The following is a 23,504-nucleotide window of genomic DNA, read 5'->3' as shown; positions in this document are numbered from 1 at the left end:
TTCTACTCACATGTCCTTGCCCATTCCTTCCTGAAACCTGCTTCTCCCATGGTGATGACAGAAGGCACATCCTCTGGCCTGTGCTTATGTTAAGGCTGCCATAAGTATCTGGATGCACTTCCAAAGTGACCTAAGCAGTGTCCATACAGGTAGAAGCTGAGCCTTCCCAATACCCCACCTCGAAGACCTACTTTGCTGCAGGCTAAGTGTCTCCATGTGCATCTTGTTTGGACCGTGCATCTGTCTGACCTCTTCCCTGGTCTCACCTACCTTCTCCCACCTCGATTCTCTCAGACACCAAGCTAAGTTCTATTATATAGAAGATCTTATCCCAGGTCCCTTCCTAGAGAACTCAATACAAGTTGTAATGGAAAACCCCCTTTCCTGCATGGTACCCAACCCCACAGACACACTGAGTTCTGTGCAATGGAAAGAAATTTCTTTATGAATACCCAAGAGGTGGCTGGCCTATTCACGGGGTAAGGCCCTCCCACTTGCCCTCATAAATCATGGTAGACCGGATCTCCTTTTTTGGATGCATCTTCCCATAGTCCTCTAGAAAAGCCCACAAGTTGGGGAGAGGCGCTCAAAACCATAGAAGACGTGATGTCATACTGAGATCAAGTCTTGTGGAGCTGTATATAGACCCTTGGTTGGTTCACACGTGCAGGCGAATTCCTTGGTGCCTCAGTTCTGAGATGGCAGGAATAACAGACCTGCAGCTGCAGCGATGTTTAGTCCCAACGAGACATCTGGCTGTCAGGAGACACAGCTACAACATGCAGCTGCAGCTTCCCACTGTGACCTCAATTCTAACTCCTCACTTGCCTAGGAACAGAGTCATTCACCTGTGTATATGTCTTTGTTTGTCTAATAAGCATCTTTACAGTGCCTCTTATGTTCTTGAAGCACCTTGGTCATTTTTATAAGTATTAACCCCTTTGACCTTCAGCAGAAATTATCTCACCCCATCTCTCCCAGATCGGACAGGGCCTGGGATTGAATAGACCATATTGGCCACTCTGGGAGCTGTACTCAGAACCTTGGGAATTAAGCCTGGGATTCACACTCACTGATTACTTCTCACATCAATTGCTTTCCTTGAGGTTGATCTAAGAAGCCATTTTTTTTTTTGTCTGCGTTTGGCTTCACGATTGGAATCGTACATCACTTTAGATTCATACAATATTAATAATGTGTGGGAGACTGCCAACTTCCCCTCTTATCTCTTTAACTTCCTTTAACCAAGATGGCTGTGTGCAATCACTCAGTTGGAGTGGGTTTTTTTTTTCTTATTTCTGCCCTTTAAGGATTCCAAGAAAACCTTCATATTTCACAAATCAAAAATGAAACGTCCTTATAGACATCAGTGTTTCTTAATAGCTTCTAAAAGAGAGTTTGCTCTCTGAGAAAGAAGACATCAACAGAGAATAATTCTACTTACAACACTGTAACTTAAAAGTAATCCTGGAACAGGCAGAGACATATTTGTATCAACTTGTTAACTCTTTCCCAAACAACTTTACAGAGACTGAGGAGCCCCTTGGAAGAACACGCTGTATCTTATCATAGTGACAAGATTTGGCTGCACAGACAGGGGCGATCTGGTAGGGTGGCTGAGCCCATCAAGCGATCTTATCATGACCATTACTTGCTGAAAGTGCGAGTGGTGGAATTTCCTGACTACCCTGTTGTGGGCTGTAATGAACGTCTTTATTTAGGCTCCCTCAACCCAACATATGTTTGCAGGAAAAATTGGATGTGAATCGTTGCCTGGTGACACAGAAGTATGAATAGCAGATATGTTGCCTCCCTCTGCTCCACTCCTGACCCACCTGGGGACCAGTGACTGCTGAATTTGGAGGCTTCTGCTCAGATGCCTGAGAAATAGCTATGGAACAACACGCAGGGGACAGAGCTTGCACTCTGACCTAAGTGTAGGGTGCTGAGTGTAGGGTGAGATGACAGGGCTTCTGCCCAGCTGTTCTGAAGGTCTGAGTCAGTTCTTAGTGTGCCCATCATGTCATTCTCCGCTCACAGCCAGACGCTCACCCCTGCTTCTTGCAGAGAAGAAATTCCTTTAAATATCCCTGTGCAGAAAATTTAGCTTCAATATCTTGAGAAAAAATATTCTGGCTTTGTGTCCTTAATGAATATGTAGGAAGCATCAGAAAGCATGTTAATGGAGCATTTGAAGCATGTTTCCTGAGGGACAATACACGCATATTTGTAATGTTTGTCGATTTTTGTAGTATAAATTTTTCTAACATGAATAATTTCAACCTGCTATCCTGGCATCACTGGATACAGAGCTGGGAAAAGACATAGAGAATAGATTTTCAAGTCCTGGTACAAGCCTGCTTCATCACACCACTAAAAACATTTCCTCTTCTGTGCTTATTATGTCATGAAAACTTGTAGCTGCAGATACTTGCAATGTTAGAATCCAGATCAGGCCATGTCTGGAGCAGCAATATCTCTACACACACACACACACACACACACACACACACACACACACACACACACACACACCACTCCAGACTGACAGGCACTCACTGAGAACATTGCCCATAAACCTCTAGCTAATAGACTTGTAGATGCAGGGACTTCTCACCTGGGAAAGTGAGGTTTTTATCAAAAAGAGTATTGCTGGCCACACATCTTGTTCCCCACACCCTCACTGCTCCTTGTTTGGGAATCTGATTTCCTGGCTGCAGGCTTGTGCTGTGAAACATACCCCTTCCTCACAGCGCTATGAAAAGGATCCTGGACTCTGCCACACGGGCCAGGTTTATCTCCGAATCCTTGCCATGCTTCCTGTCCGTCTGTCTGTCTATTTAACCACAGTGTTAATAAATCTTCTAATAGATTTCTTAACATTAGCAACACTTCTCAGTGTGCTTCTTGAACCTCTATCTAAGACCAGTTGGTACTGGATCTTGAGGAATTGTGGTCCACCCAGGACCTCTGAATGGGAAGAGCTTGCTTCTTCAGTTTGCTAGCTTGACGCTTATTAGAGAAAAATTCTCCTAGGAGGGTACAGAAAGCTTATCCAAAGATATGTGAGTGGGGAGGAAACTTAGCCCATTTCTCCTACTGTGAGAAAATATCTGCTAATTTAAATTACAAATAAAAACAATTTTACTTTCTCTCCATCCTAGAGGCTGGAAAACCCAAGATCTAGGTTCCAGCAGATCTAGAGTCCAGTGAGGGCCTGATTGCTGATTCCAAGATGGAGGCTTGACTGTGTTCTCGAATGAAGGAGAGAAAGGATAGGAGGAGAGGCCTTCATCTGCTTGACCTCTATATTACAGGATAGCTCCAGAAGGCATGCCTCATCATTATCATGCATTGGGGATTCACACTCAACATGACTTTTAGATAGCGCAGAGAGAGAGAGAGAGAGAGAGAGAGAGAGAGAGAGAGAGAGAGAGAGAGAGAGAGAGAGCGCATACTAAGAGGGAAAGAAGGCATGACTGTGCTCTGCTAAGCCCATTTGCCCATTTTGTCTAGGAGACATGAAGTTGTAGTTATGGTCAAGAGATTTAAAAGAAATTAAGTAAATGCTTTTTATTGTTGGGTCTTACAGACTGAACTGAGGGCCTCACACATGCCAGGCAAGCACTATGCCTCTGATTTATACCCCTGGTTCTTGTTTTGAATTCTATTTTGAGATAAGGCATCACTGAGTTAGCCACACTGGCTCAGGCAGGCCTTGAACTTGTTACGCTCCTGCCTCGGTCTTCTCAGGAACTGATATGAAGGATTGCGCCACCATGCTCAGTGAGAAAAAACCTTGCTCTTAATCATTTGAAGCCACCCACCTAACATGTGGAAATAAATTCATAATTTTAAAATCAGTACAAAAGTTTAATCTATCCAATGGGAAGTAATAAAGGATAAGGAAAATGTGATAAATAAGCTCACAAAATAAGAAGAAGAAATAGGCATAAACACGGTCACATTAACTGTAAGTATGTTAAATTTCCCCATCATAAGGCAGACTCCAGATTAAGAAAAAGGGGCTATGAGAAATGAGAGACAATTTAGAACAAAGGGGAAGAAAGGCTAACACAAATATGAAAAAATAATGTTTAAACATGAACTCAAGGAAACTAGCGCAACATTTTTAGTAATGAGCACAGCAGGATTTAGGATAAAGCCACAACACTTGACAAGGGAAGCTATACATCCATAAAAAGGTAGCAGAAGTAGAAGATGGGACAATCATAAATGTGCACACCATGAAAATATACAGCCTGTGCCTGTGTAGATGAGCCCTGGCCGCCCATGCTCTGATCAGTGTTGCAGCCATCAGTCACTAGAAAACAAGAGTTATTAGAAGCGCAGCATTCCACTCAAGCATCTACAAGGAGAATGTGAGCGCAATGTAGGAAAGCAAAGAAAACAAGATTCTATATAAGGAAGCCAAGAACGAAGTCAGAACTATCAGTGAAGATACGTGAAATTGGCTGTTGTTTCTTGGCACCATGAATGGATAAGGTCACTTGATAACCTATGTCTTGCTTCTAAATGCTCAGTTTAGCTGAGCAGCCAAGATATGGTCCACTGCCAAGTACACAGGGCCTGTGGCATTATGCATCCTACTTTGCACACACTGGGAAACGCATGACAAAAGATTGAAATGATGGTGTGTTAACTATTTTTTTCTGTTGCTAGGATAAAATACCATGACCAAAGGCTACTTGTGGAAGAGTTGCTGCTGACTTTCGGTTCCAGAGGGATACGTAGCCATGACAAGGCAACAGGCAGTACTGGCTGATTACTTTTTATCTGCACGCAGCATACAGAGGCTGGGGGGGGGGGGGCTGAGGCAGGAGGAGGGAGAGAACAAGCAGGAAGTGGGGGAAAGCTGAAAGGCCCAAAAAAGTCCACCTCAAGTGTTGTACTTCCTTCAGCAACCCTACACTCCATAAGGTGTACAACCTCCCCAAACTGCAGCATTACCTGAGGACCAAGTGCTCAGCTACAGGAGGCTGTGGAGATCACTTATCCTTCAGATCACTGCAAATGCTTTCTTCGAAACAACATCATAGGTAAACTTCTGACATAATTACATGACAGAATAAACAAAAAGCAAATTAGATAAGAAATAACTACAAAAGGACAATAAACTGCTCCAGTACACTATTCCAGGGGAATTTTCCTTCTTTCTTTCTTTCTTTCTTTCTTTCTTTCTTTCTTTCTTTCTTTTTTAAAGAATTCAGCTAATAGAAAAAATGGGAAAGAGGGGGAAATAAAAAAACTAAGAATGATGTCTCATGCCTATTATCTTGAGTGGACCAAATGGGAGGATTGCCATGGATTTAATACTAACTAGCCTGGGCCACATAGAAGTTCCAAGACACCCTGGTCTACACAGTGAGACGTTGTCTCAGAAGGAGGATGAGGAACAGTGAAGGAAGAAGATGAGGACAAGCAACAGTAACTATTTCCCAGTCATTGGATCTCCCACCGAGAGAAATCTTCCCCTTCAAGGACACTAAGAAACAGGTTAAATGCACAAATGGAAACCCAATCTTCCTCAAGAACACAGTACAAATGGAAAAAGTAAAAGATGCAAGTTTATAATGAAATATACTATGGATAAATTAGATATGTACATGTATCAAAATTTGAGCTTATTAGCAGCCTTATATAGGATGGACACTATGGTACATGCCTATAATTCCAGCACCCAGGAGTCTGGGACTGACAGATCATGAGATCATGAGTTCACTGTCAGCCTGTGCTTTGTTGAGAGAGCCTGTTTCAGATAAAGAAAACTTGAAGAATACACATAAATCTAAAGACAGACATCACATACTTTGGAGCATTTCCTTTGGGGAGAGAGAGTGTAAAAAATAGAAAAGAAGGAATCTAAAACACTATACAAAGAAATTCAAAGTAAAATATGAAACAAGACCTTGGTAATGGCTTAATGATGCCAGCCAGTGTGAGAACATTTTATCTGTGTAGATAGAAACAAAAACGTGAAAGCAGGGTGTAGCACAGGGTGATGTCCGAAGTAGCTGAGTCAATGTGTGAATAGGATGAATGACTCCACTAGCCAAGGGGAGCAAGTGTAAGGCTGTGACTGTATGCACCAAAGCAACTGCGCAGCTCTGGCTGAATGCATCAAAGCAACTGTGAAGCTCAGACTGCATCCAAGCAACTGTGTGGCTTTGGCTGTATGCAGCTTAGCAATGATATTGGAGGAGGAGTGCATTCATTTCATTTGGTGAAATCCTCAATGGTTCATGGCAATCAGAAGAAGTGCCAAGGGCAACAGCTTGAGTGCCTTGGTGACAGTCCAGGCACTAGAAGGATAGAAGAAGCATGCCTAGGAGGGCTGTTGGGTTCATCTCTGCAAGTGTGAGTTTTGGGGTCTATGAGCTTCTCAGAGGAAGAGTTATAGGTAAGGTGATGGCCATTAGTACAGGAATGCTTTGGGTCAAGCATCCTTTCCTGGGAAAGTCGCAAGTTATTCTGACCATCACAGTCATGGACCAGAACAGAGCTGTTTGGTCCCAATGCTCTAAGAACTGCTGACGGCTTCTACCCAAAAGAAGCACACACCTGCAGCGGTAGTGACGAGGCTGCATCTATCCTTCTGACAAAGGATGGGATGGGTGAAACAAGAGTGATAAGAAAATAGAAGCAAACAGAAATGTGCCCTGAAAAGACTTTAAAACACCTCTCAACTCCTAATGAAAATCTCTGTCGAGGCTGCAGGTGTTGGGTAAATATTCGCCACATACCTTATGAGGCACAACGTCTTTATAAAGACTGGTATGCTTGTAGCTTGAGAGATATTGCTTCTGTCTATCACAGTGGAAACCTGTCCAACAGAATCTCTCATCCATCACACACATGAAGCTGAAGGCTCTCCTGGCCGCTCTGATGATAAGCGTTGGACGGAAGGTGGCCACTGCACTGAGAGTGATTCGAATGGACAGCCTGCATTTAATGAGGAGTGGAGAGTTGCGGATCTCACACAGCATGTGTGCTAAATCACTGGTTTTCATGTCCTCCTCAGAAAAGCCGTTTGTCCTATAATTATGTAATCCTCATATATATGTCATGGAAAGGCAGCAGGTTTACTGTTTCAAATTAAATTTTACTAGAGCAAGGAGCTTCCACAAGCCACTCCGATGAGCACTTCTGTGTCTTTATTCTCTGCACACAGCCCAAGCAAAGAGCCCTCTCGCAGCACAGGGCTGCAACAAAGTAGTGGAAAATGTATGAGGACACAGTAAAAGAAGGTCACCACAGGGGAGAGCTGGATTTCAGAACTGGGGTGTCCCACTGTTTACCCACTGCATGCTGGAGAGCTCATCTCATGCGCCCTATGAGACAGAAAGGCAGTTGTTCCTGTTTTCATGTTGTCATGGATGGGGAAACACGGCCAAGGACATCACCCGGAGTGTCAGCATTCTATCAGCCTGGTGACAAATACAGAATGTAAGTCATTTGCTAAGTCAAAAAAAAAAAAAAATCATGGGATATTTAGCAAAGAGCCAAGGACCACAGCCAGATCTACAGCCAGTCTCTGTTCTGGGTCCAGATGCTTTGACTCTGGAGTCTTAACCTCATCTTACTGTGAAAGTGACATGCTCACCCGTACTTTGAATTTAGGATTGAAATCCTTCTCTAGGTGAACGAAGGTCCATGATCCTCTCTGGGAGCCAGTCCCAGCTACATGAGTAGGACGTGCCAAAGCCCCTCGGCATGTCCTACTGAGCTGGGATGCCCAGGAGCTTGGGCGAAGTGAACAGTTTTTTTCTATGTGTGATATTTTCAGCTTACAACTGGTTCATCGAGACAATCTCACTATAAACCAAGGAAAGTACATATTCTGTTTCCTTAAAAACTATAACCCAGGGGTCCCTCTCAAACTAAGGCACCAGCCAAGGACAATACAGGAGGTAAACTTTAAACCCCTTCCGAGATCTAGCCAATGGTCAGAATATTCTCCACAGTTGAGTGGAGAGTGTGATACGACTTTCTCACGTACTCTGGTGTTGAGTGGAGAGTGGGATATGACTTTCTCACGTACTCTGGTGCCTCACATTTGACCATGTCCCCTGGAGGGAGAGACCTGGTGGCACTCAGAGGAAGGACAGCAGGTAGCCAAGAAGAGACTTGATACCCTATGAGAATATACAGGGGGAGGTAATCCCCCTCAGGAACAGTCATAGGGGAGGGGAATAATGGGAAAATGGGGGGGGGGAGGAATGGGAGGATACAATGGATGGGATAAACATTGAGATGTAACAAGAATAAATTAATAAAAAAAAACTATAACCACAATATCTTAAAAGTGAAATTGCAGCATTTTTTCTATGTACTAATAAATATTTTCATCTTCTTCTGATCTGGACATACTTGACCTCACCCAAGATAGGTGTGGCCACAGAGAGAAGGAAAGAGGTGGGATCACAAGATTCAGGGATCACAGATGGCAGGGTGTAGTAGTGAGGCGGCAGGGTGTAGTAGTGAGGCGGCAGGGTGTAGTAGTGAGGTGGCGGGGTGTAGTAGTGAGGCGGCAGGGTGTAGTGGTGAGGCGGCAGGGTGTAGTGGTGAGGCGGCAGGGTGTAGTAGTGAGGCGGCAGGGTGTAGTGGTGAGGCGGCAGGGTGTAGTGAGGCGGCAGGGTGTAGTGGTGAGGCGGCAGGGTGTAGTGGTGAGGCGGCAGGGTGTAGTGGTGAGGCGGCAGGGTGTAGTGGTGAGGCGGCAGGGTGTAGTGGTGAGGCGGCAGGGTGTAGTAGTGAGGCTGCAGGGTGTAGCAGTGAGGCGGCAGGATGTAGTAGTGAGGAGGCAAGGTGTAGTAGTGAGGTGGCGGGGTGTAGTAGTAATATGGCTGCACGGGTGAGGCAATGATTGGAGAACAGTGATGAGGCAGACCAAACAGCAGCATAGCAGGCAGCTACTCACCAGCTTGAAGAGGAATGGTGCTGGGAAACAGCAGCCTGGGCCTCGTAGTGAGAGCGGCTAGAGAGGGGACCTGCTAGGAGCACACTGAGGTGGACTGGAGTCACAGAGAAAGAGCAGTCATTTCCAGAAGTACCTCACAGAGTAAATGGAGGGGAACATGCTAGGCTTCCCCTATACCTCTCTCCAGGCTTGCCTCAAGGTACCCAGTCCTTAAGCCAATCAGAGGCAAGAAGGCAGGGAGCTTAGGAATTATAGGTTCCTGCTGAGTAGAGAACAGACAATGAGGAGACTACATTAATGTCCTTGGTCGGTCACTTCTTTCTGCATCGACACTCTTTGCCATGGAACCCTAAGTGTACTTCTCCCACAGGGCGGCTATATAGCCCCATGGTAAAGCTGAGCTCAAACATGACATGCTTTGGCCCAAAGACTGAAACAGAAGCCACCATGCGCTGTTTGAGCCCTTACGAGGCCTTGATGACTTCCATTTCTGTGTCTCTGTGTCACTGAAGGAAGCATGTGTCTAGGCTGGTACCCTAGAGACAAGGTGACCGTGGCAGACACGTGGATCCGAGCTTTTGCATCAAGCCTGCAGCATATGACCAAAGGACGGGAGGACAAATGAGTGAGCAGTCTCTTCTCGGGTCATGAGGACATCCAACCAGCCAAGCCACCTTCTCGCCACCTATTGTGAACAAAGCCAGTGGATAGACACAGAGAAGAGGGACAAAAGGAACCTTCTTGTCAACAACCATGGAAGAAAGAAGGCCCTTGGTCAGACCTCCTGTGAAACCTTTGCAACAATGATAGGACTAAGCATAAAATCTGGACCCAATGGACACCTTGACAACACAATGAGAGACGTGGAAATGGAGTCACAGAGCTTACCTGCATCCTGACTCAGCCCTCAGGTCTGAAAGATGACAAAAGCTTATTGTTTTAAATAACTGAGTCCTGAGGTGATGTGTTCTATGGCAACTCACAAGGCTGTGTTATTTGTGTCTCTCCAGGGCTCTCATGGTGAGAGTATGATTCATATTGTGGTAGGAACACTGTACTAGGCAGAGACCAGTTCCAGCAGGCTTGAGACTCCCTGCAGTGGTTGTCAGATGAGCCCAACATAGTCAGACCCATGTTGGGCCTGGGGAGGCTGGGAAACTGCTCATTGCAAAGCTAGATGAGGGGCCAATGAACTGTTTTAGAAATACATGGTCTCCTCTTGACAAGGAGGATTTTATATAGGTGACTCTTTATGATGTCATGTTTGAAATTTCAGGAGTGTGGAGCGAAGATGGAGAAGCAATGGGGAGACAGGGAGCTAGCCTGGCATGGGGGAAAATCACTCCATTAAGCCCCAGCATCTCTGCCACCATACCTGCTTTCCTCTATGACAGTCACAACCTCCTGGTTCCCTGCCCCATCCATCCCAAGCCAACCCTGACACTTGGCACCACACATCCTCATCTGGAAGGACGAGGCTGCATGACGCTCACTTTAGATACAGACTTCCGTGTATCTGATGATGCCTTTCTCTGCCATCCTCACGTTCACATTGCTAGGAAGTCCGACTCTTCATCTGAATCATGGCTCCCTAGAGAACTGACCTTGATCTTATTTAAAATGAGATTGTGACAGTTCCCATAATTAACAACGGTGAGATGCAAATTTGGGGCAGCGTGTGAAAACCTCTACACAGAGATCTCCGATGAATCACAAACACTCGAGTGTGACTGAACAGGAAGTGTCGCCTGTGTCACCTACTTCTGACTGCCATGGGGTTTTCTTCGTGCCTCGGACAGCCCATTGGCAAGGGATTTTGAGTAGGCACATATCTTGCACATGTAAGTAGGATTCGCTGACTGCCACCTCCAGAGTGACTGACACACTTCTCAGAGGGAGGATGAGACACAGAGAAAGGACACCCTGTGCCACACAAACAGGTATGAGGCAAGGCAAGAAGCAGCTGTCAGAATTGCATTTCAGTATCAGCGAGGAAGTACATCTCACCGCAGGACCAGCCCTTGCAGCGTGGTCTAGAAAGAGCAGGTGCACTTGAAGGCACTGTCTCCCACTGAGTGAATTTATATTTTGAATGATTAGAATGTTTACTTATGCCTCCAGAGTAGGTAGGCTCCACTGATACTACAAAATGAAACTGTATTTGAACAAGAATAGAAAAAAAAAAACATGAGAAGGGCTACTTCTCATCCTTGAGTAGGTGGTACCAGAGCAGAGATTCATAAATAAACTGATGGTGGTGCTGGGCACAGCCTGCGGCAGCAAAAAGACCCACCCCAGGATATGCCAGGATGTTAGGCCTGAGCAGCAGAGGTGGCTACCTGGAGTGTTCTTTCTGGAAGAGTTTTCATAGCCAGGAGCACCAGTGAGAGTCCTCCAACAGGCTCTCTGAGGAGTTTGCAATGTAGGATGTTTCCACGACTTAAATGAAAGAATCCTAAATATTCTGCATTATGTTTGTGAACTTGTGCCTGGGTTTTTAAGTAACTGCCTGGCACCAGTTCCCTCAGCAGCTGGCCCTGGAGTCTCACCATCCAGATCACCTGGACTTCCTGCTCCACTCAGATCAGGCTCCCCTTCAAGACAGTTTCCATAGCCCCTGCCCAAACCTGTGACTCACAAGGCCAGGCAGGAGAGGCCATGGCAGACTGTGTTATCTCTGACACTCCTTCCTGAGAGGCCCTTCCTCTCCCTTTCCTTGCTGTGGGTGGGATCTGACACTGTAATGACATTCAGGACACCGTATGATGACCAGTGCACACCTCTGTAAGCATAAGTCTTACCTACAATACACTGAGTCATTACACTTTGAGGAATAGCCATCAGCCTCAGGAAAGGCGTGGAGAGAGAGAGAGAGAGAGAGAGAGAGAGAGAGAGAGAGAGAGAGAGAGAGAGAGAGAGAGAGAGAGAGGAGTGAGGAGAGAGGAGAGAGAGAGAGAGAGAGAGAGAGAGAAGGCAGTGCCTGCCTGCATCTTGTGTTCTAAGCATCATAGGTCAGAGAAGATGACCATCTTGACTGCCCTGAATTCACCTATGCCGTTTAGAAAAGAAATAAAGCCACAGCCGCTTCTCTATTAAAGAAGGCCCAGCCACCCCTCCAATGTCCATAGCAGAGGCCCCAGGTGTGCTGTATCTGAATTCTGAAATACTATGCTTGGCAAAAGCTGTGACTTCACACCATTCAACTGTGTCTTTGTTTATTTCATGCACCAATAGCTAAGCATAAGTGTTGCACATTGAAATGTGTGTATTTGTGGATCTTCTATTCAGCTGGAGTTATCTGAGCCATATCACCATCTGCCCAGTCAGTTGGCATAGGAAGGGGGAAAGACAGAGAGAAGAGGAAGAAGAAGATGTGATTGATGGATGGATGGTTGAATGGATGGATGGGATGATGGAAGGTAGAGAGATGGTAAATAAATAATAGATGACTAATAGATAGATGCTAGGTAGATAATAGGTAGATATAAGTGACTGATAGGTGATAGAAGACAGATGATTAATAGATGACTGACAGATAGGTGATAGATAATAGAAGACAGATTGATAAATGAAAGGTAGATAGATTGATAGATGATAAGCAGATACCTAATCTGGGGAGTGGCCAAAGGGATAGACTTGAGAACAGCAAAGCACCAGGACCTTCACTGTGTAAACAGAGATGCCTGTGTTAGATGAGCCAACTAGGTACTTATAAAGTTAGAGTACCTGGGATTTAGGAGAGAAGATTTGCCTTAAATGATCACTGATCTAAGTCTTTAGGGGAAAAAAAAATAAAAGAAGGGAGGAAGGGAGGAAGGAAGGGAAGGAAGGAAGGATGGATGGAAGGAAGAAGGAAGGAAGGAAGTCAGTCCTGATTAATTCAAATCAGCACTAAACCAGAAATTTAAAAAAAAAAAAAACCATTATTTCCTGCTGCTGGCAGGGACCAGCAATGTTGGCCCTGCCCGACAGGTTTCTGAGTCACAGGCAGAGGCATTTTATAACAGAGTCCATAAACCCAAAGCTTGCTTGCCTGCTGGATGGCTTGGGAAACTAAAAAACCACAGGAGTCTGCTCTCCCTCCACAAAGCCTCCCCTGGGGTTAATTGGTCTTACCCTGGTATTTAACATGGCGCTGGCTTCCCCCAGAGGGAGCACTCCAAGGGATGCCAGGTGAAAGCGGCCATTTTTCAAGGGAGCAGGTGCTCCCTACTGGTCCAACTTGCAAAACCAGACTCTTACTGGTCACCTAGAGTCTATAGCAGGGTGAGAACTTATTTCTCAGTAATTTCAAGGCACACAAAGCTGCCCATGGAGGGGCTAATGCTGGAGCAGAGCTGGAGATCCTGTCTGGTCTGTGTCCCATTATTGAGCAACAGCCAGGGACGTGGGACAGTGCTTTCATGATGGAAATAATTTTTTTCTTTTTATTGGTGTATCTATTGTGAATAATTTTATATTCATTCCTGTCACACCAAGTAAACTTCCAGAATGCTCCCGAGAGCTGCCACAGCCCGTTATGCAGAGTGGCACTCGCTCCATGACGTGTTATTAAGCTTCAAGTCTCCCAATTCTGAAGAAATGAAATAATAACAGCCTTCATAAATTGTATACGTTCCAGGGACTGAGTCTGAGATTTGAGGCCAAGTATTGACAGGTGTTTTGTTTCTGAGCAGAGCACATTCATGTTAGAATTTCCTTAGTTGCTAGTCTATTGGCAAAGCAGAGTTTTTGTGGAAAGAAACATTTGTACAGCAAGTACTTAAATTAAGAGGCATAGTGAGACCAGGCTACCCTGGTGTGAAATGTCACAGCCTGGAGACAACTTCCAAAATAACAGGAAAAAAATTCACATGAAATTTGAGGCCAGCCTGGTCCACAAGGCAAGTGCAGTACAACCAAGGCTACACAGAGAAACCCTGTCTTAAAAAAATCTAACACACCCATCCACCCAAAATCACTTGGACAGCAGGTGGTATCCTCCGGCCTCACATCTAATGTTAAGGGGAGGAGTCATGGCAGTGTTGAGATGAAGGGTTTATGACCATGCTTAGAAGCTCCATTTCTTTAGGTGTGCCATCTGTTACTGGGGTGTTGTCAATACTATCCGTGTACTCACACACAAACAGATACCATCTGACATGACGACCAAGGAGCCACAGGCTGATGAAAGCATGGGTCCTCACTTGGAGTCCTGCTGCTGCTGTGCGAGCCAAGGCTTCTCCAACTTCTAGTGGTCGCTGACAACTACTACCATCTCCCTGTGGCTCTTCAGCCTCGCTGTCATCTGATTTAGCATTCCCACCTTCCCGACGTGGGTTCTGTTGCCTCTGTTCAGAGATGACATGTTGCCTTCAGAGTCCTCCATCCACAGAGACTGCTATTTTGTACTGCTGTCCTGTCCTAACACCCTATAAGACCTCCTCAATGATTCCTTGTGCACATCCAGCCTTGCTGTTGAACCTCATGCTTCTGACTCAACTAGAGTCTATCCTTCCCGTTTCCTTTCTAGCAGACATTGTTGCATGTCCTCTACTACTCTGGGATGGACTCCTATGAGACCGGGAACCTGCCCTTAGTCCACTCTCAGGCTGCTCTCTATGGAGTCTGCACATTGGAGCTGCTGTGGAAGGGTTGAACCAGCAGGTAGAACCCAAATGGCGTATTCTGCTCAGCGTTAGGTATTTGGAAACCCCCAGTGCATGCCAGGCCATCTAGCTGTGTTCCACCAGGGTGTCCTGGGAACGCCTCAGGGTCTTGCAGATGAGAGGTCTCTAAAGATGAGTTTGGACAGCACACCTTGGCTTCAACGAAAGCAAAAAGGCCCACAGGGCTCCCAGAAGAATCCTCTTTCCTCCTCTGCCTCCATTTGCCCACCTGCCACTCATTCCTAGCTGTACCACATGGGATTTACGCCATCAGCACTGTTACGTTTAACGCCACCATGATGGTCACATCTCCGATGAGTTTCCGTCGAAGCACATCATTCTATCCTCACCTCGTCTTTCTACCATTGAGATTGTTCTTTGTGGTGACTCTCCCTGAGGTCAGGTAACTACAGATCGTCTTCTACCTACACATGTTCCTTCACCTTCACCAATGAGTCTCAAAGATCCTCAGAGCTCCCTGTATCCTCTTGCATCCTTCCTCTGGGAGATTCCGTCTGCACCTGTAACCTTAATTGCTGCCTGTCATCAAATCATAAGCTTCTACCTCATCATACATTTCTCTCCTCTAAACCCATTTGCAGGGGGAGCTCTACTCGGATATGGCATAGTTGCTCCAACTCAACATATCTAAAAGCAATTAGCTGATGATCCCCTCCACCCCTGATCCTTCCCAGTACCCCTGTCTGGGAAACATCTCCATTATCCAATTAGTAAACAGAAAGGAATTCAAAGCCTTGGCGAACTCAGCTCCCCTCTACCTGTCCACCAGAGATGATCCTGTACTATTTTTTGCAGGTGTTACCTTCCAGGCTTCTCCCGACTTGCCCTCATCCCCTTGCTGCCATCAGTGCTCGCTCCTGTGACTGCTGGGTCTCCTACCCAGTCTCCCGGTAGCAACCCTTGCCATCCCTAACCTCACAAAGATTTTACACCATATCAAACCGGCTGTCTTCTCCCCGCCTGGAATTCCCCATTTGTAGAGGAATGAGCACTAATGTGGCTTTGCATATATTGTAGGATAAAGATCATAAACCGTTACCCAGCCACAAAACACTGCATAGACTCTGCCACCTGCCTTTAGCCTTATCCCTCTCCAGGCATCCCAATGATACCATCTCACAGCATGAGGAGCACATCGCCCAGGTCTGTTTTAGTGATGACCAATCACTGTCCCTATTACTCGTGAGGTCCATCTTGCTTGTATGCTATTCTCATGTCTAGTGTTACACCTAGTCCAAAATTCACTTTCAGGATCTACTTGGGAAGAAGAGGTTTCAGGCACTGTCTAAATATCTCACCATCTTTGGATCCTCCAGCCAGAGAGTATGAAGAACCCAAAACCTCCAGCCAAAAATCAGAGCATGCAGGGTTATGAGTCACTGGACCTCAGAAAGCTACCTTCCCAGAAGACCCTGAAGGAACAAGGCTTCATTCCCACAGGAAGCCAGGGCTTTGTCCCAACAGAGGACCAAGGCTTCATTCCCAAGGGAGTCCAGGGCTTTGTCCCAACAGAGGACCAAGGCTTCATTCCCAAGGGAGTCCGGGGCTTTGTCCCAACAGAGGACCAAGGCTTCATTCCCACAGGAAGCCAGGGCTTTGTCCCAACAGAGGACCAAGGCTTCATTCCCAAGACTTTGTTTCCACCAGGGAACCAAGTCTTCACTCCCATTGGAGAACTAAATCTTTATTCCCTTTGGTGAACCAATCCTTCATCCCCACTGGGGAACCAAGGCTTCATTCCCACAGGAAGCCAGGGCTTTGTCCCAACAGAGGACCAAGGCTTCATTCCCAAGGGAGTCCGGGGCTTTGTCCCAACAGAGGACCAAGGCTTCATTCCCAAGACTTCGTTTCCACCAGGGAACCAAGTCTTCACTCCCATTGGAGAACTAAATCTTTATTCCCTTTGGTGAACTAATCCTTCATCCCCACTGGGGAACCAAGGCTTCATTCCCCCTAGAGAATCAAAGTTTTCATTCCCACTGAGGAACCAGACCTTTACTCCCTGTGGTGAACCATCCTTCACTTCTTTCATTGTCAGAACCACCTTACCCCAGGGGAGACTGTGAAATGTGTCTGTCTGTCTGTCTGTCTGTCTTCATGGGCATTATATCTTCTGCTCTTTGCCTCTGGCCTCAGGATGAATTTAAATGTCTTGTTACTGCCCCCATGTATTATCATGCTTTATTTCCTTTTGTTTCCGTTTAAGTTCAGCTGGATGGTTTGCCTCACCTCAAGTCTGAAATTGTGCTTTTCAATTGAAATGTGTTTACTACGAGAAGAGCTAAGAACAGTTTGACTGTAAATTTGGGGCTTAGCATAAGTGTCGGTTGGTTAAATCAAGTCTACAATTGCTTTCCTCCAAAAGCAAGTCCCTCCTGTTTTTTTAAAAAGCAATTTGGGGTCTAGGGCTCTGAGTGGGCAGAGAGCAACGAAAAGAGTGAACTCAGTGGAGTTGGCACAGAGTGGAAAGGGATAGGGTCTGCGGAGGCCAGTGTTCAGTGCCTGCAGTGGGATGTCCAGCACTCGGAACCCTGCCAAGCTTTGAGCTTCAAGGTAGGGAGGTTTTACTGGGTGTCAGTTCTGCACAGGAAACTGAGGCTTGCTCCATTCATCTTCCTAAGTGGCTGGATGTTTTCATTTGGCAGCCAAGTCCCCCTCTGGGAGCAGGTGTTATAGTGGGTTGTAAGCTGGATGCTCAGTGCTGGGTTGTGGGCATTCACTCTCCATCCTTCTGCATTAATACCACTTACAGCAGGTGTGCTTGGAAGAGGGTTTTATAGGAGATGGGGGTGAGGGTTGATTCAGGATGAGCAGCGGAAAGGAGATTCAGGATCCTGTATCAGTACCACACATTCCTAGATCACATCCGTGCCTGACGCCTGTGCCAGGGCTTCTGGAGAGCAGAGGCAGGAGGTCGTAAGACTCCCCTCTGAACTGAACTCTCATCTTAACTTTTTTTTACTCTGCCAAATGCTGATAAAAGGTGAGGTGAATTTTAACCAGAAATACCCATGCGCATAGCTGTACCACTCAGTTCCAGCCAGTTCTCTTAATGAACACTTTAGTGTGGCCATATGTTAAATATGGGCGTTTCTTATGAGTGGTAAGAGGATGCTCTGCCTCTAGACTGAAGCCTCCATTTGCCTTGGACTGTGCAGGGGGCGGGGTTGGGGGGGCTTGTTCTGACTCCCCTGTAGTGGATTCCTGCCAGGACAGCATCTTCAACCAATTAAGGATATTTACCACCCAATGACAGGAAAACAGCCCCAAGATGGAATGGGAGCACATCCTCAGAGAGACTCATCAGCTCCCTTCAAAGGAAAAGAAGATACGGAGCTGTTATTGCCGAAGATGTGTGGGCCTTCAAATGCCACCCTAATATTATATTTTGACAGATATTTATTTCCACAAAAAGTAATGAATTTCACAAGGGAAACAGATTGGAAAATGATTAAATGGACACGTTGCCTGGGAGTGCCGCACCTAGGACGCATGCCTTGAATAATGACATTCTCTGCTGTGAAATGTGGTCCCAGCTAGCCTCTTCCCCTGGCTGGCCCCACAAAGTCCATCCATGGGAGAGGGATACCCTGCGGTGATCCTGGGTGGGGCACAGAGGAACTTAAGAAACTTGGATACAGCCAGTTAAAAGTGAGGGCTGCTAAGAGTAGGGCTGCCTCCTGTTCTTCCTCCATCCAATTAGTCACTGTATCGATCCACGATGGTATCACGGGCTTTAGGGATCTCTCCCTCTGTTGAGCACTTCTTAATGTTTCCAGAGTCCTCACACATTGTGTGTCTTCTAAGTGACAAATGGAGAGATAGTATCTTGTTCTGAGAGGTTTTTTTTTTACTGGTCTGACGAGGGTGTTTTTATGGTGTTATTCGCTTGGACCTCTATAAGGTCTTTTGTCACATTTCAGTTTGTCAAAGGTTTATCTAGGGGTGCAGACACATTATCAAAAGGCTGAAAACCTCAATGGAACTTTCTAGGCTTGGTTCCTTTGCCAACGTCACCACACTTTTGTCAGCAAGGCTCCAACTTTGAAGTCGGGTGCATGTGTCTTTCTGTACTAATGAACAGCTAGATTTGGGTCATGCCAGCCAACAGGGCAGCTCTCCAGCTCAGCAAGGGGCATTCAGTGAGAACGAGCTGGGCCCGTGCTGCTGGGGATTTGGTATAAGACTGCAGAGAACTTTGCCATATATTCTTTCTCGTGAACATAATGAGGTTAATTGGTGCATCGTGGGACGGAAGAAGGGCACAGGCATTCAGGTGTGTGGACATTGTCCCAAGGGTGGGAGGAGCCTTCCAGATCTGGCTTTGATGGATAAGCTGAAGTCCATGAAATCTTGCTGATAGAACACTCTAAGATATATTACTTCCTGAATTTGAAGGGAAAACCCATATTCATGCACTTAATTGATATAACAATGAAAGAGAAACGTTTTGTGATTGTTGATAGCTTTCACTATCTGGAGTTTGTTAATCATCCCTCCAGCCACACACACACACGCACATGCGCGCGCACACACACACACACACACACACACACACACACACACACACACACGCACATGCACGCACACACACACACACACACACACACACACACACACTTCATTATAAATGTATTTGAGAAAGAATATCTTGAGGCTACTGAGCAGTATTTCTCACCCTGGGGACCTGAAGCAGACTGCCTTCTATGCTACTAGGCAGGAGTTCCCCAGACTCCAGAGTGTACTAATGGACCCTACCCAGGGCCCCCAGGAACTATCAAGAAAACTAAGGTATTGATGTCTTATCAGGAGAAATAATAGCTCATTTTTTATTATATCCAACTTTTTAAAATGTATTAAAGCTAAGAATTATTGTCAAATGTTTGTGGGTTATAAACACATAAATTTGTCTATTATTTATGCCAAGAAAACTACAGAAAATGTACAATATAAATCTAAAGTGTGTGGCATTCCATAAGCCAAGTGCACAGTAGGAGATGCACTTATGAAATGAAATCTGGGTCCTTAATGGCTGTTGCCAAACATGAGGAAAATATGGAAGCTAGCAACTTCCTCTACCGAAATGATAGAATTAGATGTCTAGGAATATCATGCATGTCCTAAAGTGCCTCAGTTGTCAAAGCCCATAGCTCTGACCTGCTGTGAAGTGGGCCTCTAGACGCCACTGAGAGAGCAGTGACTGCCATGGGCTGGCTTTCTTTATAGTCATATGTCTGGTCTAACATGTAGTTCTGTAATTGAATCTTCCCAAAACTTTCAGGGATTCTGAGTATAGTTCACCAGTCTCTGTTTGATGATGTCACAGTTTTCTTGGACTGTAATAAGAAGACACAACAGGGAAATGAAACATGGGATGTAAAGGAAAAGCAAGTCTGTAAGACTGTGGCCATGTCCTGTCTCCTCACAAACAGAAGAATCGCTTGTGGGTGCAGGAGAGCTGACCAGTTTGGCTACGACCCAAGCCAAGTTCCAGGGCTTTGAGTTGGCCCACTCTGACATCTACTAGTCCTGCAAATACAAATCCAGAGCTATAGGATCTTCATGAAACAGGACAATAGCAGGCTATCTGAGAACAGTCCCAGTGAGGATCCAGTATTGATTATTGATAGTGCAGCAGAAACCAGAGAACGTGAGTCAGGGTATACTATGGCACACACTGTGACACACTACAACTTTCACAATGAGTTATTTTTTCCTTTGGGGGGAAGTTTCAAGGGTGGAGGCAGATACACAGTGATGGGGAGATAGGTGGTGTTGGGGTATCTGATGTGAAGTTCACAAAGAATAAATAAAAAATGTTAAATTAAAAAAAACAGAGAAGGAAAGAACAGAAAATAAAAACTCTTTAATTCTTTTATTTAGAAATATCTATCCAATACCAAACAATCCTTATGCTGGGATGTTCTCTACTCCATGGAGTTTATAGGAAAGTGTGAGTCCGTGGGTATGTTCTAGCTATCCCATTCACAAAGACCAGTGGAACGGTGTTGCCCAGAGCATGAGGACATGAGGAAATGGGAAACTCAGTCCTGACAGTCTGAGAGAAAGATCTCAGGTGAGAATGACAGAAAATAAATAAATAAAAATCCCCCTGTCCTTTGGACGTCTGTGTGGAAAGATTATCAATGTGATATAAATCATAAATTTAGCACAGTGGCAGTTTACCTATAGCCAGCTATTTATGCAAGTAATGATACATGGGTACTACCGTTTATTTAACTAGCTTAGAGCACAATACTGAACACTGGTTGCTCCGTTCTAAAATTCCAAGCTATTCTAGCTTTCTCCCAGCCCACTTTCCCATCATACTTCCACTTCTACTCATCTCTTCTTCTCAGTTCATTTCTCCTGATGCTTCCTAGTCCTCTCATTGCGACTCCACCTCTTACTTCTCTCTCTTTCTCTTCCCTTCACCGGACCCCAGTTTCCCATCCTATTCTCTTTATCACTCACCGTTGGCTTATCAGCGCTTTATTAGCAGAACAGAGAACAAATGGCGGCATGTTTACACAAACTTGAGACAGGAGATGTTTAGACTAAACATTACAATGCCATTTCTGGGTTGAAACCAAATAGTGGGGTAGAGAAACCAGCGTTTGAATGAACAAGGATAAAACTTATACAGTGCACAGTAACATTATATAACAATGCCAACACTCCTGGTTTAGCTATGAGCATTTATGCTGAGTAAGTTATTATAAATGCAGTTGCTGGGCCATAGTCAAGGGTTTCAAATAGTTCATTTTACACCCATGAAAATGTGCCTAATAAAAATCTGAATAGCAAGCAGAGGAATGTTGCTTAAGCAAATGAGGGTGGTATCCACAGCAGAACTCCACAGACCCATCGAGATCATGTTAGTGGGATGCAATCCCAGCACAGTACACCTATGAATTGGATTCCGTGGGCTTCTTGCCTTCACAATGGTGTGTCTTCTATCCATGCACATGGTACACTTCTCCGCTCACCTCCGCCTCCGTTAGATAACTTTAAAACCAAACGACTGTGTTCTTTCTATTTTTTTTTTTTTACAAGCTTTATAGCTTGACATCTTTTCAGCTACATCTTTTTTAGCTATTTTCTAAGCACTTGCAGCTGGCATTAGAAATGCAATTTAACTCAGCATATTAATAGCCATCCCAGCTTTTCTTGGTTTTTATTTTCCTGGTACATCTTTTGTGCAATCTACAAAAGCATTTGTGTCACGGTGACATTTTTACTTCAAAAGGGTAATGAATAAAATTATAGCCACATAAATAGGCTGGAAAGGCTTAACCCCAAATGCTAACAGCGTGGCCTCCCAAGCAACATCGCTATAGGCAGTCCTTACCTGCTTACCTCAGTGCTATATTCCTTATAGACTCTCCAGTTTCCTGTTCTGAGTGCATAGTTATTTTGTAATCAGAACAACCACAACATGATGTTTTCATTAAAAATGGCATAGTCTTTCCCCTCTATGCCCTCTATGTATACCCATGAGGTAAAATACTAGAACACATGAAAATGTTTTGTCTTGTTTTAGAGACCTCAGATACCTTCAAATTACTTATTTCTAAAAGTTAGGCATCTTCTACTCTTCCTTCATAATTCCTCGATTACAGCTTAGCAAACACTGCTTCAACTCAACCACAAAGCAACCTATAGTACTGAGAATTATTATATGAGCCTAGACACTGATTCAGAAGCTGGGAGAAGATAGCCACTGTCTATAGACACCTTAGGAAAAGCCTCGGCTGCCTTGTTAGGAGAACTGAGAAGTCAGACAACGGATGAGCTCTCCCTTTGTAAGGATTTTCCCCATCAATGCCTGGGGATGTTCTATAGCATTGTGCTTGTCCACCCAGAAAGTAGAGATGTGATAGAACCAGCAAAGAGGCTGGAACCTGTGGGTAGAAGCCGTAGCCTATAAACTTCACCTACACTGGGAAGGATCATCTCCGCCATAGGATGCATTATGCCCCTCCTTCATAAGTAACCACAATCATTGAGACCTTTCTTGGGCTACCCTCACCTCCAAAGGCTTCCTTTTCCAACTATCCATTGCTGTGAGTAGCCTTCTCTACACTCTCGGAAGCCTGGGCCCATGCAGCAGGGCTACTCCTGCCTAACTGCTTCCTAGCGCAAATCCCAGCAGCTTCACTCAGAGATGTGGAGAGACTGGAGAACCAGATGGTCATGCAAGGGCATCACACATTCCATTCACACCAGCGACCCTCCACTGAGCTCCAGCTGTCCCGGAGTTAGAGAATAGAGGCATCCCAGGACACCAGGATGAGGGAAAGTCTTGTGTAGATTGTGTGCCTGAGTCTCCTACTCAACCCTGGCACTTAGAGAGTTTCTACAGGAAAAAAAGAAATGGACAAAAAAAATAACAATACTAGGAATAAAGAAGGTCAAGGCAAAATATTTTTTCAAACCAAGACAGGCAATGACAAAATACAAAAAAAATAAAAAATAAAAAAAATAAAAAAAAAAAAAAGAGCAGGCAAGGGAGTCTGGGTAGAGGAATTTCCTTTAAATATTGTGAATCAGAAACATGCATCTATGAGTCCAACTACCTGATAACCCCTTTCATTGCTTGCATGGACAGTGTGTGTTGAGGTCTAGCATAACCCATCCTTTTCTTTCTTTCTTTCGTTTTTTTTTTTACAAAATTCTAGAAAGGAAGTGGAACACAACTTACAGACAAGATGTAGCTCTAGGGTCTGGCAGTGTTCCCACACCTACCACATGCCTGAACCTGGGGGTCACAGGTGAAATTTCACATTCTAACACCAAGTTTTTATAGTGACAAATTGTTCAGTGTTGTGACAATTAGCTTGATGTCACTCTGCCACAGCCTAGGGAAGAGAGTTACCTGGGAAGAGAGTTACAGC

Source organism: Acomys russatus, chromosome 5, assembly GCF_903995435.1.
Source record: "Acomys russatus chromosome 5, mAcoRus1.1, whole genome shotgun sequence".
Classification (NCBI taxonomy): Eukaryota; Metazoa; Chordata; class Mammalia; order Rodentia; family Muridae; genus Acomys; species Acomys russatus.
The sequence above is the reverse complement of the archived record's forward strand: the minus strand, read 5'-3'. Positions refer to the sequence as shown.